The sequence below is a fragment of the Protopterus annectens genome, chromosome 11.part0 (genome assembly GCF_019279795.1).
Source record: "Protopterus annectens isolate FY-2018-M chromosome 11.part0, PAN1.0, whole genome shotgun sequence".
NCBI lineage: Eukaryota > Metazoa > Chordata > Ceratodontiformes > Protopteridae > Protopterus > Protopterus annectens.
The window spans coordinates 216,908,694-216,920,954 of record NC_056745.1 but is presented as its reverse complement, the minus strand read 5'-3'; the positions used below and the strand labels follow the sequence as shown (position 1 = coordinate 216,920,954).

The window sequence follows — 12,261 nt, the reverse complement described above, 5'->3', positions numbered from 1 at the left end:
TTGATAGTGCTTAACATTGTGAATGTGAGCTGCTTTCAACTGTCAGCACTAAGCAAGTCTATTTTGCACTGCAGTATGCATTTTAAATGCACTGACCTTTCCCTTCCTGTTAGACTTGTACTTGATTGGCTGCTGTAACATTTAAATAGTTATGTTACATTGTGTTTAACATGGTCTGAAGTGGAGTTTGTTATCCGTGAAAGCGCTTACCTGTTTGTACTTTTTAGAATAAAAGAATCAACAAAACAAAGCAAAGATCGTATTTGCCATGTTTGGAACCTCTGTGGTGGTTTTTGCTGCTACTATTCTTTTCCTTTGTGGTTCCTTTATCAGAAACGAGGTCTCTGTTGTATCCCATATTCATTCATACATCCACTGGAGCTGCAAAGCAGTAGTACCTAATCCTCCTTCATTGCAGTTGGTACACACCTAATTATGAATTTACATTTGAAGCCAGGAAAACTCTTAACCATTCAAAAATCTGGATGAAATCACCCATTACCAAAGTAGTTTACACACAGTGTGAGAAAAAAAAAAAAAAAAAAGCTACCAGCTTGGAACAATTGTACAAAACAAATAGAAATAGCAGTAACACCGCTATTGTAAGGAGCATAACATTTTAATAAAAGGAATAGAAGATTAGCACTTTCACATTTCCCAACAAATGCTTCATCAGATCTAACAAAGAACTCATCTCATATTATAACATGCAGATAAACAAATATTTTAATACAGCATCCAATCAAAACACCCTGCTAGTTAAATACTTAAAAAGCAATTAATATTGCAAATCACGCTCTCAAAGGGCTTGTTTTAGTGACAGACCATTCAGACCTGGATAACAGCATGCCTGCAATTTCAAAATCCATGAAAGTTCTCCTTTTTTCAGTGTAATTTACTATATCCCCACCCCTGTCATTTTCGAAAATACACTGTAGAACCCTAAAAGAAAAGGGGTGTCTCCCATATTCCATGATGTGCTTAGCAAAAGCATTATTTTACGTCATTCATTCTTTTATCGTATAGATGTCTCATTACTCTATCTTTAAGCATCTTGTTAGTTTTGCCTACGTAAAAACTTTGGCATTGATTGCAGGTAGCTAAGTAAACAACATTCCTTGGCCTCCAATCAGTATAAATAGTAAGAGAAAAACTATAATCGAACCTAGGATGTTTAAAAATCTGCTCTTTAGAAATATACTTACAAATGCAGCAGTTCCTACAGGGAAAGGTACCTAGCCTCTTTTTTAGAAATACCTCTATTCTTATTTTTGAGAGGTCTACCACAGAGCGGAAGTACTAGGTTTCTTAATCTCAGTTTCATTAGTAGCTGACACGTCTTTAGCACCAAACAGTAACTTCAGGGCTACATTGCGTGCAAAGAAAGATCTAATAGGACTTCACTTACATTAGAAGGTATCGCTGGATTAATGCATACAAGAACCGAGGTTTTTGGATGCGATGGACAACATGACTGTTTCTTACAAAAGGGTTATGGTAAAAGCATGGTGGAGATGCATAGAAAAATGGTGCAGGAAAGTAGACAATACTGATAAATATAAACCCTATTTTTCTTCCCGTAATGGAAATACTAGAGACCTGTAGTCAAAGGAATTTTGGTCAAGATAAACTTGGTTTTGGTATTAAATATACCAGTGATGTGTATCCAATATGTAATATAAGTCATAAGAATTGGAGGTTTTTGACATCAGATGGGAAAACTAGAGCTCTTATAGGAGACTGCCCTAATTTTTCTTTTAGAAATGCATTGAACCTAAAAAGGCAGCTCTGTGGTAGACCTCTCAAAAATAAGAACCCTACCTACCCAAGAAGACTGAATGCTGTAATTAATTCAAAAGGTGCTTCAACAAAGTATTAGTTTAAGGGTGTGCACACTTATGCATCCAGCTTACTGTGCATTTTTTATTTTTGATATTTTTTCCCCTTAACAGATTTGTTTTTCAATTGAATTGTATAGGTTATAGGTCTCATTTTTTTATATAACAAAAATCTGGCATTTTAACAGGGGTGTGCGCACTTTTTATACCCACTGTATATACATATTTGCAAATGTTTAAACTCCATTTTTTTTTTTTTGTAACAAGTCTGCCTCTTAAAATGGATGACTCAGAGATGACAGGATATAGGCTGCAAGAAAGCTGAAATGCATAGGAAAAAACTTGTATAAAACACACAGGAGCCATGATTAAAAAAAAAAATGCACTTCCAAATTCGGAGTTATGTTTTAGTTAGAAGTCGGTAGTCCCATTAATTCATTATCAAATAGGAGCCAAGATTAAATAAAAAAGTTGCACTTCCAGATTCAGGATTCCTCGTTACAAGTGTTTTTCCCCCTCACTATTTTGGCCTTCCCAGTGCCCCCAAACATCTGTAGGTCTACCTGCTCCTCTTCCTTCCATGGACTTCTCTGCGTGAGCTGGTGCGTGCTAGGATCTTAAGGGCAGTTTGGGGGGGGGGGGCAGCAACTGCTTCTGCTGCTTGGCAGGGGTGGTGGCTGTATTATGACCCACCCTTGTCCCCCCAACCTTTGCATTCATCAACAGTGTCTGAGGGCTACTCCCCTCTGTGGATCACCTCTCCCCTTAGGGAGTATCTTCGAATGTTTTCACCCTGGATGTGCATGCTCATCCCTGTCTGCCAGTGTCTCCGATACCTGAGCCACTAATTGAACCTGACTCACCTGGACTGCAGTTAGGGTTTTATACCTCTATATCACAGCACTGGCTCTAATTACGTTTGAATTAGACAGAACTCATAGGTTCCATTAATATAACTCAAATAATTATATTTGTATAAAAAAACGATAAACTTCAAAACAAACCAAAGAACTGAACCAATATAAAAACAAGTTCCACTTTAATTCTTCACTTCAAACAGTGGTACATCAAACAGTAAGTGCTTTTGTCACCCCTTGACTTCTTCAGACTGCATAATGTACTTAAAACTACAAGACATATATATATATATATAGAATTAAAGTGGAACTTGTTTTTTATATTGGCTCAGTTCTCCTGTTTGTTTTGAAGTTCCCATAATATAGTTGAAGTTACCTAAAGTGATTTTTCTTATACAAATTTGTTCCATAGTTTTGTCTAAAATCGTCATCATTTTTGTGGATCGTCCTAGTCCTCTTTCTTTGCATTGTGAACTTCCCTGCTAACATAAGGAGATATGGCATGGCTTGCTCTTTTTGTTTTTTGCTTGTTTTTTGTTTTAAATATCTTTATTAATGTCACACGTTACATAGTGACAGAAGTATACATTCAGATTATAGAAGAGAAAACAAACCATTTTCTCCTCACTCGTTGCATGTTGACAGGAGTACACATTCAAGTAAATAGGAAACAAAGCATTACAACACTTTTTTCCAATATACGCATTATACAAATATGATTCTTGTCTTTATAGATGTCCTTCCATATCACTGTTGTAGTGTTCTTCACCTAAGGAATCTCATGCCAAGGATAGTCCAACCTACAGCCCGTATACCAAAGCCTTCAGCTCTTAATAGGCACTGTAAATCATACTTACGCTCCCTGTGCAAAATGTAGGACATAAAGGTGATGTACAGATGCAAAAACTCAGAAATGTTTTGCTACCAGCCCGAATGCCATTATCGAATGTCAGTCTGAGTGCCCTTTTGCTGTGCTGGTTACCAAGCTTTGTTTTCAGATAATTGCCCCATTGGTATTTCTTATCTTCTTTTTCATCTTAATCATGTTGCATTCTTGTAATCCAGAAAGGGAAAATGTCAATGTGGGAAGTGGAGTCTTCATAAAGACCATCACAGTCTGTGTCTTTTTTCTTTGGATGCTGCCCACGATCATACATTGTGCACTATCTGCCAGACGTTTGTGCCCAAGACTTTACGTAGTCACCTCTTCTCTTTGTCCATATACCTGGAGAACCGATTTCTTAAGTTGATGGCTGAGGGTGCTGCGGCAGGATCCCCCGTCCTGTAGGCCAGCCATCTACCAAGAAGGCGGCCTAAAAAATTAGGCCTTATCTGGCTGCTGTCCATCCTTCCCTGAACATTTTTCCCATGGCTGGTGAAAGCCCAGAGGATGATCCAGTGCTTCCCTCAGATTCTTGTGCCGTGACCCCGTTGGAGGCCGGCATGGATCCAGCTTCTTGCACTTCCTTGAAGGCTTTTCAAATGTCTGTGCCTGACATCGAGGGGGAACCTCTGCTGATTATACTAGAAGGACCTAGGAGGATTCCAACGATTATAGTAAGGGTTCTTGTGACTATTACAGAATCACATCAGGGGTCTGACCTTCAGAGGGTGTTTTGAGTGGACATCCAGCAGAAGAAGAAACAAAGCATGCTTCCCCTGTTGTGAAGGATCCCCGAGGTCAGAATGGCAAGATTTCACTTGGAGTTTATTTAATGCTTTGCTGGCGTTGAAGCCACCTCAGGGGGTCTCTGTTCTTCTCCACCAAGAGGCCTAGGAAATTGGATTCGTCTGAGGATCTGGGCTCAGGGAAGGAATCCCTGGCTTATTCTTCCCATATGCCTTTCTTCTTGTACTATGGTGCAGAGGAGGAGGATTTTTTTTAAGTCCAAACTCCCCTTTGTGGAAGAGCTTTCCTTTGGGGATACCATTGCCTGTATGATGGATTGTTTTAAATGGGATGGTTCTCTAGTCTCTGTTGTTCAGAAAGGTATAATGAGCTCATATAGATGGAATCTCCCAAACCATTTACTCTTCCTCCTGTTCTGGCTGCCCTTTTGGATACCTTTTCAGCAGCTTCTGTACCACCCGACTCTCAACCTCCTGCTCCTGTAAGAAGCCAGGTAGGTTCTGCAAAATGCCTGAGGAGTGCAAAATTCTTTATACATGCCCATCTGCTGACCCTTCTGTAGTGTCAGTCTCTTCTGACTAACCATCCAAATTGTTGCCCTCCACCAACTTGTTGCCCTCTGATAAGTATAGTAAGGCCATGGAAAGGTTGGGCAGGAAAGTTTACACTGCTGCCCCCTTGTCATTTAGTGCCATTAACTACCAGAATCATACCTTGGTATGTTTTAGCTCTCTTCTTAGGTTTCTAAAGTGGTTTCTGACCTCCATGACACTGAGGAGAAGACTCCGACCCTTTCCCTGCTGGGTTCCACTTCACATGTTGCCCACCATTGCATCAAATACAGCATATATGCAGCTGATACCTCTTTCACAGCTGCTGCTTTGGTTCAGTTATAAAGCATTGTTTTTGGCTTCGTCCTCAGGCTTTGCTTGATGACGTTAAGGCCAAACTTTTGGATTCTACTTTCAGTCGCAAAAGTCTTTTTGGATCTGTTGCTGCTGACCTTTTCAAGTCTGTCCAAGACCAAGGCAAAGCCTTGCACGAACTGAAACATATTCATGTTTCTCCCATTCCTACATGTCAGAGGAATTATCTATCCAAGTCTACCTTTGTTCATAGGCAATCTTTCCCTCCTCTCAAGGGGAAGAAGGGTTCTAGGCATGTGCCTCCTCCTGATAAGGCTACTCAGACTCCTGCCTCCAGAAGCCAAGGACAGTCCTGGTTCTCTTTGATGGTTTGCTTCCTCCTTCCCTCATCCGGGCTTCCTTGTTCCTTTGTCTTTCCCTGTCTCTTCCAAATTAGTACCTGATCACTTCAGATTCTTGGGCTCTGCCTATTATCCATCAGGGATATTTCATAGTTTGAAAATTATTTCCTCCCTTTTCAGGTATTATGTAGCCTGTCATCTCCCAGAGGTTCTTCATTATCCTTTGGCTGAGGCCATGCAGGTAGAGAGGGTTATTTTTTCCAGAATGTTTTTGGTCTCATGAAAGGAGGGTACATGCAGACCAATTATGGATCTTTCTCTGCTGAAATCTTTCTCAAACTTCCTTCATTCCTTTTGGAGATTATCCCTTCAGACATTATTCCTTGTTCTTCCACAGGTCTTTCTCTTTCTGGATCTCAAGAACACATAACTTCATGTCCCCATCCATCCTTTTTTTAGGAAATGTTGACATTTCTCTGACTCTTCCTTGCATTTTCAGTTCTCATCTTTGCCTTTGGGCTTTTTACTGCCCCAAAGGTATTCACTAAATGTCTCACTCCTGTTATTGCTTTTTGCAGGATTCAAGGTGTTTAGATTTTTCCCGTATTTAGATGATCTGCTTGTTCAGGCTCCTTCCCCCAGCAGTCTGCTTCAAGGTCTCAGGTTTACTACTTGCCTATTACACAGTCTGTGGTTCACCATAAACCTCCAGAAATCTGTTCTGGGCCTTCCCAGGATCATATTTTCCTTGGCTGCAGCCTTCAGGCAGTTCCCATGTTGGCATCTCTGCCTACACCGAAGGCTCTGCCTCTGTTAACCTTTCTCCAGTCCCTTCTTCCTCTGGCATCTCTGACAGCCAGGCAGTTTCTCAGGTTACTATTGTTTATGGCTTCCACCATTCCCATGCTCCCTCTCACCAGGTTCCATATGAGGAAACTTCAGTGGTACCTCAAATCGATGTGGCTTCAATATTGCCATCCCTTGGAGTTCCCGGTAGCTTTTCTTTCCTGTCTCAAACTTGAACTTCAGTGGTGGATTCATCAACTGTGTATCAGCCCGAGGTTTCCTTTTCAAGCTCCAGTTCCCACTCAGGAGCGCTTTACAGATACCCTAGACAGGGGGTGGGGTGCTTCCTGTTGCCCCCTAATGGCTCAGGGTCTTTGGCCTCTTCATCAGAGGTCCGACCAAGTCAGCATATAGGAGATGCTGTCTTTGCAAGCCCTTCACTCCGTCTTTCATCCTGGGCCCTCAAAGTTTTCACAGACTAACACAATGATGTGGTATGTCAGCAAGAAGGGGGGCATAAAGTCCTATCTTCTTTGTAAACCAGCTCTTCTAGTCTGGGATCTAGCTGTCTAGCATTAAGTGACTCTTCTGGCAGTTTACATTCCCTCAGAGCACAATCTAGTGGTAGACTCCTTGAGCATGTCTGGCTCATAAGCTTAGGGATGGATGCTTCATAGAGGTGTGTTCCTGGAAATTGTCCATCCATGGGTATTCCACCGGTAGATCTTTTGCCTCCCTCTGAACCAACTTTCTTCTATTCTGATCCAGATTCCCAAATCCTCTGGCTTGGAAAGTGGATGCCCTGTTTTCCTTGGAAGTGGATGTTTCTGTATGCCTTTCCCCTCCTTTCTCTGTTACCATGAGTTCTGAACAAGATCAGGTAAGACTGTCCCAGAATCGTGATGGTGACTCCCTTTTGGCCCAGACATCATTAGTTTCACCTTCTTTCTCACCTGACAAGGGACAATCACCACCCGTTGCCTCAATGGGTGGATCTGCTCCCATAAGACAAGGGATCTCTTGTACATCCTCACTTGTCCAGTCTTCAACTGATGATGTGGGTGATAAGGTTTTGATCCCTTTTAGGCACCTGTTTTTTGAGGAGGTGCTTTTAATTCTGAAAGAGGCCAGGAAACCCACTATCAAGAAATCGTATATATCCAAATGGAAAAGACTTTGTCTGGTGCCTCTCTCACCTTTAGGATCCTCTGTTAGTGGAGGCTCCTTTGGTACTCTCTTATTTCTATGATCTGGTTAAAGTTAGGTTGGCATATTCTTCAGTGAAGTCTCACCTGTCAGCTATTTCTGCTGGTCTACCCTTGAATCCTCCTTTGGCATCTAGGTTTGTGGTAAAGCAATTCTTTAAAGGCATCCTTCATATTGGACCTCCCAGGAAACCTATTCCGCCTTCTTGGGACCTCAGTTTTGTACTTGAAAAATTGGCTTGGGCTACTTTTGAGCTTGTTTCTTCAGCATCCTTGCAACATTATACTTGGAAGACTGTTCTTCCTTTGGCTTTTACTTCAGCCAAGAGAGTGTCTGACCTTCAGGCTGTCATAGCTATTCCTCCTTGTTTAGTTTTTCATAGAGGCAGGGTGTCTCTTCATACTAATCCTTCTTTCTTGGCCAGGGTGGTCAGTGAGTTGTCCCTTAATCAGTCTATTCCTCTTCCTTCCCTTTTTCATTCTCCGCAGCCTGCCAGTGAGAAGGTTCTTTACACCTTAGATTTGCATAGACAGCTTAGATGTTTAAACAAAACTAAACTTATCCACAAATCTGAGCAGCTTTTTTTGTTTTTATCCAAGGACTTTGGGTTTGGATGTTTCTGAGCAATCCATCTCCTCCTGGATTTCTAATGTCATTTCATTTAGTGATTCTTTCATTGCAGATGGCTTTTCTCAACTGTATAGGCATATTCTACTAGGGCAGATCCCTCCTCTTATGCTTTTTTCAACAATCTGGATACCAGGTCTATCCCTGAGGCTGCTGCTTGGTCCTCTGGCCATGCTTTCACCAAACAGTACAAGTTAAGTGTTATTTCCAGGGTCAGAGCAGGCTTTGCCAGAGCTAAAGACTTGTAAAATAAGAAACCAGGTAACCTTGACTCGGTCACGAACACCTTTAATACAAATATTCAATTCCACTAAGCGCTTTCACCCATTAAGCATCATGGGTTTCATCTGATGATCAGTTCTGAGTGTTTGCGTCCGTACTTCAGCTTTATGCCATACGTTTTGCCCAGGGAGCATGTGTGTGACATACGACACCTATAAGAGATGAAGACTTTGGTATACTGCCCAGATGTTCGGCTATCCTTGGCAGGAGATCCCTTATGTGAAGAATATTGCAACAGTGAAGAAAGGGAAATCTACTGTTGGGGTAAAATTTTACAGAACAGTCCTGCACTAGTCCTATGTTCCCGGAAATATCACTCCTTCTGAACATTATATTGCACATATTGTTCCCACAGATTCTGTTAATTTTCTGTTTACTTTACTCCTTCCCTTTTCTAAAGATCCTACCTCCAGTTCTTTTATATCTTTAACAACTTTCAACAATTCTGTTACAGCTGGTTTTGCATTTGATTTACATTTCCTAGAAATTCCTTTTTTGGCAACTAACAACATTAAATTTAGTAGGGCTTTACTGTGTATAGATAATTCACTTTCTGTATCCCAGCTCAAAAGAATTTTCCTTTACTTAAGTAATTTGCACTCCCAACATTTCTGACAAAATACTATGTAGGGAATTTTTTAAATTTGATTATATTCCCAAAAATCATGTTCCCAGATACCCTTCTCTGCCATTTCACTTGAACCAATTGCTATATACTTGCAGAAAAAGTCTTTACTTCTGGTATAAAAATATATATGCAAACACTTCCATGCAAAATCCTAAACCTTCTAGACTTCGTTACATACTTGAGAGCCATACAAATATCCTGCCATTGTTTCTTTATATATTGTCTTTCTATTCTCATTTCACAGTCTTTTCTAACCTTTTCTGATCCGTTCTTATAGTTGTCATGCATTATTTTGTATGCCCCACCTAACTGTCCCTGTTTTACATCCGCTTCTATTCTAGGTTTAGCTATGAATTCAGCTAGAGCTGCTTGCCCTCATCCCACTCTAACAATTCCTCCCCTAGTTATTTGGTCCTGGTACCTTGATTCCTTTGCTAATTTTTGCCAAATTCCAGTTCCATTTTGCTTATTTTCTGTGTCCCTGCTTACAGTCATCCTTATGAGTAAATATCTTTTCTCAGTTCCCTTGTTGGCTTAGTTTTTAAAATATTTTTCTTCTTCCTTGTACGTATAATACCCTATATGCTGGTTTTCTCCTTAAGTGCACACATATAAAATCTTCTTTATTTTGTGCTCCACCTTTCCATTTCAACATATTTTCTTTCACTTTTGATTTCTAGTATTCTGCTAGTGCTATGTATTTGAACCTTAACTTTGTGGCTGTAGACTAAAACCTTAAAATTTGTTGATCCTAAACTACCTTGCTCTGTGGGGAGAAACAACTAAGCCCAATTGACTCTTGCCTGCTTTGTCTCCCAGTTCCTTCAGTTCTTAATTGTGATCCATAGCTTTTCCTCTGGTTGTTAAAAATGTACCTGACCTTAATGCAGTACTAAAATGACTAAACTTCCTCACTGCTTTCACTTTACTGTCCATATTTAGCAAGAGTTTCCAATTGTAGGCTATTTGAATTATCTTTTGTTTAGATCTTCCCATGTATCCTTAGCTGCCGTAATAGAAACTTTTTAATCCAAACCTCTATTTAATTCATACTCTCCTGTTCCCATAAATATGGGTATTGCTGAACCAATTCATGTGTGGGAACACAGTTCACTGCTGTAGTCTTTTTGTTAAGGGTATAAAGTAAATGAGGATAAAACTTGAAACTGTTTCAGAATGTTCCACAACAATGAAATATCAGTTTCTGGATTTATCAAATAAAAAATATCTGAAAACAAGGCTATTTTTTCTTGATTACCATACCAGTTGTACATTTGACTTTGTGAGTCCCTTATTTCCTTTTCCAGTGGCTCCAAGTATAAGGCAAATTAAAGGAGAAAGATGGCACCCTGACTTGATTCTTCTATTCAAACCCAGAGTAACCCCTAACCCACCCACCTTGATTTTTGCCTCAGACTCTTCATATTTCTTCCTAATTGATCACATTATTCTGTGAGGAAATGCAGATGTTGCTATTATCCTACCCAGAAAATCCCAGCTAATTCTAATGAATGCCTTCTTTGTGTCAAGACCAACCAACAGTAACAGGGTTGTCATGCACTGTGCTTCCCTTTGGATCATAATCCTTTATTTAATTTTGCTAAATGTTTGTCTCCCTTCCAGAAAACCACATTAATCCATGTTTGTCAGTTTTGGCAACACCTTAGCCATTGTCTTAGTTGGTCATATAATTTGTAATCAAGGTTCAGAATTGAAACTGATTTATATGAAATTGGATTTTGAGTCTTTGCCCTCTTTGAATAGTTCAGCCACAACAACTTTCTTCCAAGATGCTACAATCCAGTTAAATAAAACCTTCCAGATCTTTATGACTTAGGAAAACTATCTGTTCCTGGAGACTTTCCTGTGATATTTTTATGGCATCCTCTCCCATCTTAAATGTTAATTCTTGAGCTTCACCTTCCAATAACCATGTCATATTTGTCTTCTGTAAAAGTTCCATTTGAGTCTTCTTTCCTGTGCTTTATATGGATTTTCATAGAATTTCTGAAATCTTTCTCTCAATATCTCTATAGGGTCTCTGGTTATTTTTGCAGTCATAAATTTCCCTATATTGGCAACACTCCTTTCTGCTTTCTGTTGGCTGATTTTTTGCTAATAGTTTTTTTGTGTTCTGGGGTTATCAAAAATACTTGCTTAGCAGTGACATTTCTAAACTCATGCATGTTATCTACTTACTCTTGTGTGTTACCTTTCGCAGTGAATAACTCCTCCTTTTCTTGTTCCTTAAGATTTACCTTCATTAGCAATATTTTAACCTTTGATAATCCCGCTAAATAATTCCAATTACTTCCTTCCGACATCATTTTCTCTTTAATTTCTACAGAATTTTTAAATCTGAGTTTCATTTTGTCCTACTTCTCAGCCCTTCATTCTGAAGAAATTTGTACATTCCCTAGCAACTCTTAAATCACTTTCACTACCCATTCCTTAAAATCCTCTCTCTAATAGGCAAGTGGGAAAGCGCCAGTGTCTCATTTTCACTTGATTGCCCTGCATCTTTGTGCACTGATAAAGACTGAAATAGTTACTGGATGTTTATTTAAAACTGTCAATTAAATATCCACACTGCTGTGAAATAGTTTCTGTCCAATCTAGCCCAGTTATACCTCGGAAAATGCAAATTGTTTGGGTTCCTGATAGTAATTTCACATCTTCCATTCCAAGTATTCTCGTATACTTTAGAAAACAACCCTCTTGTTACATTTTCCCTTCTAGGCCTCCTTGTACATATTCACTATTGCACATCAGGTTCCAGTCCCCACCATTGGATAATTTTCTGTCCTGCAAGCCAATTGTCTTGCCCGGAATACTCTTAAACCCCTTAGTAGTTTTATGTGGAATGTAAACATATGCCATTGTAATCCATTCCCCATGCCAGTAGTCCTTTATTAACACAAATCTGCAGTTGTTGTCTGTCTTCTCCTCTATCACTATTGGAGCCCCTGTTGCAGTCAGTATTGTTACTACCCCACTTTTCCTTGTCCATGATGCCATGCTGAATGACTTTTCTGGAAAATTTTCTTTGCCAAATTCACATGCAAGTGTCTGTATCTAAACCTAGAAGAAACTTTGCAGTGTGGAGGGTGTGAAGTTCACTCCTTGAATTATGTTATGCACCTAGTTCACTAATAAAAATCAAGCTATAATATAATAAAATAGGAAATAGTAGGTAGTCC

The 12,261-nt window shown here is 39.8% G+C and overlaps 1 protein-coding gene across 1 annotated transcript in view; it reads left to right on the top strand.

Moving 5' to 3' along the window:
• The window catches only part of VEZT (vezatin, adherens junctions transmembrane protein), a gene marked incomplete in the record, with an annotated part of 850,549 nt that overhangs the window by 499,028 nt on the left and 339,260 nt on the right, over nt 1-12,261 (top strand).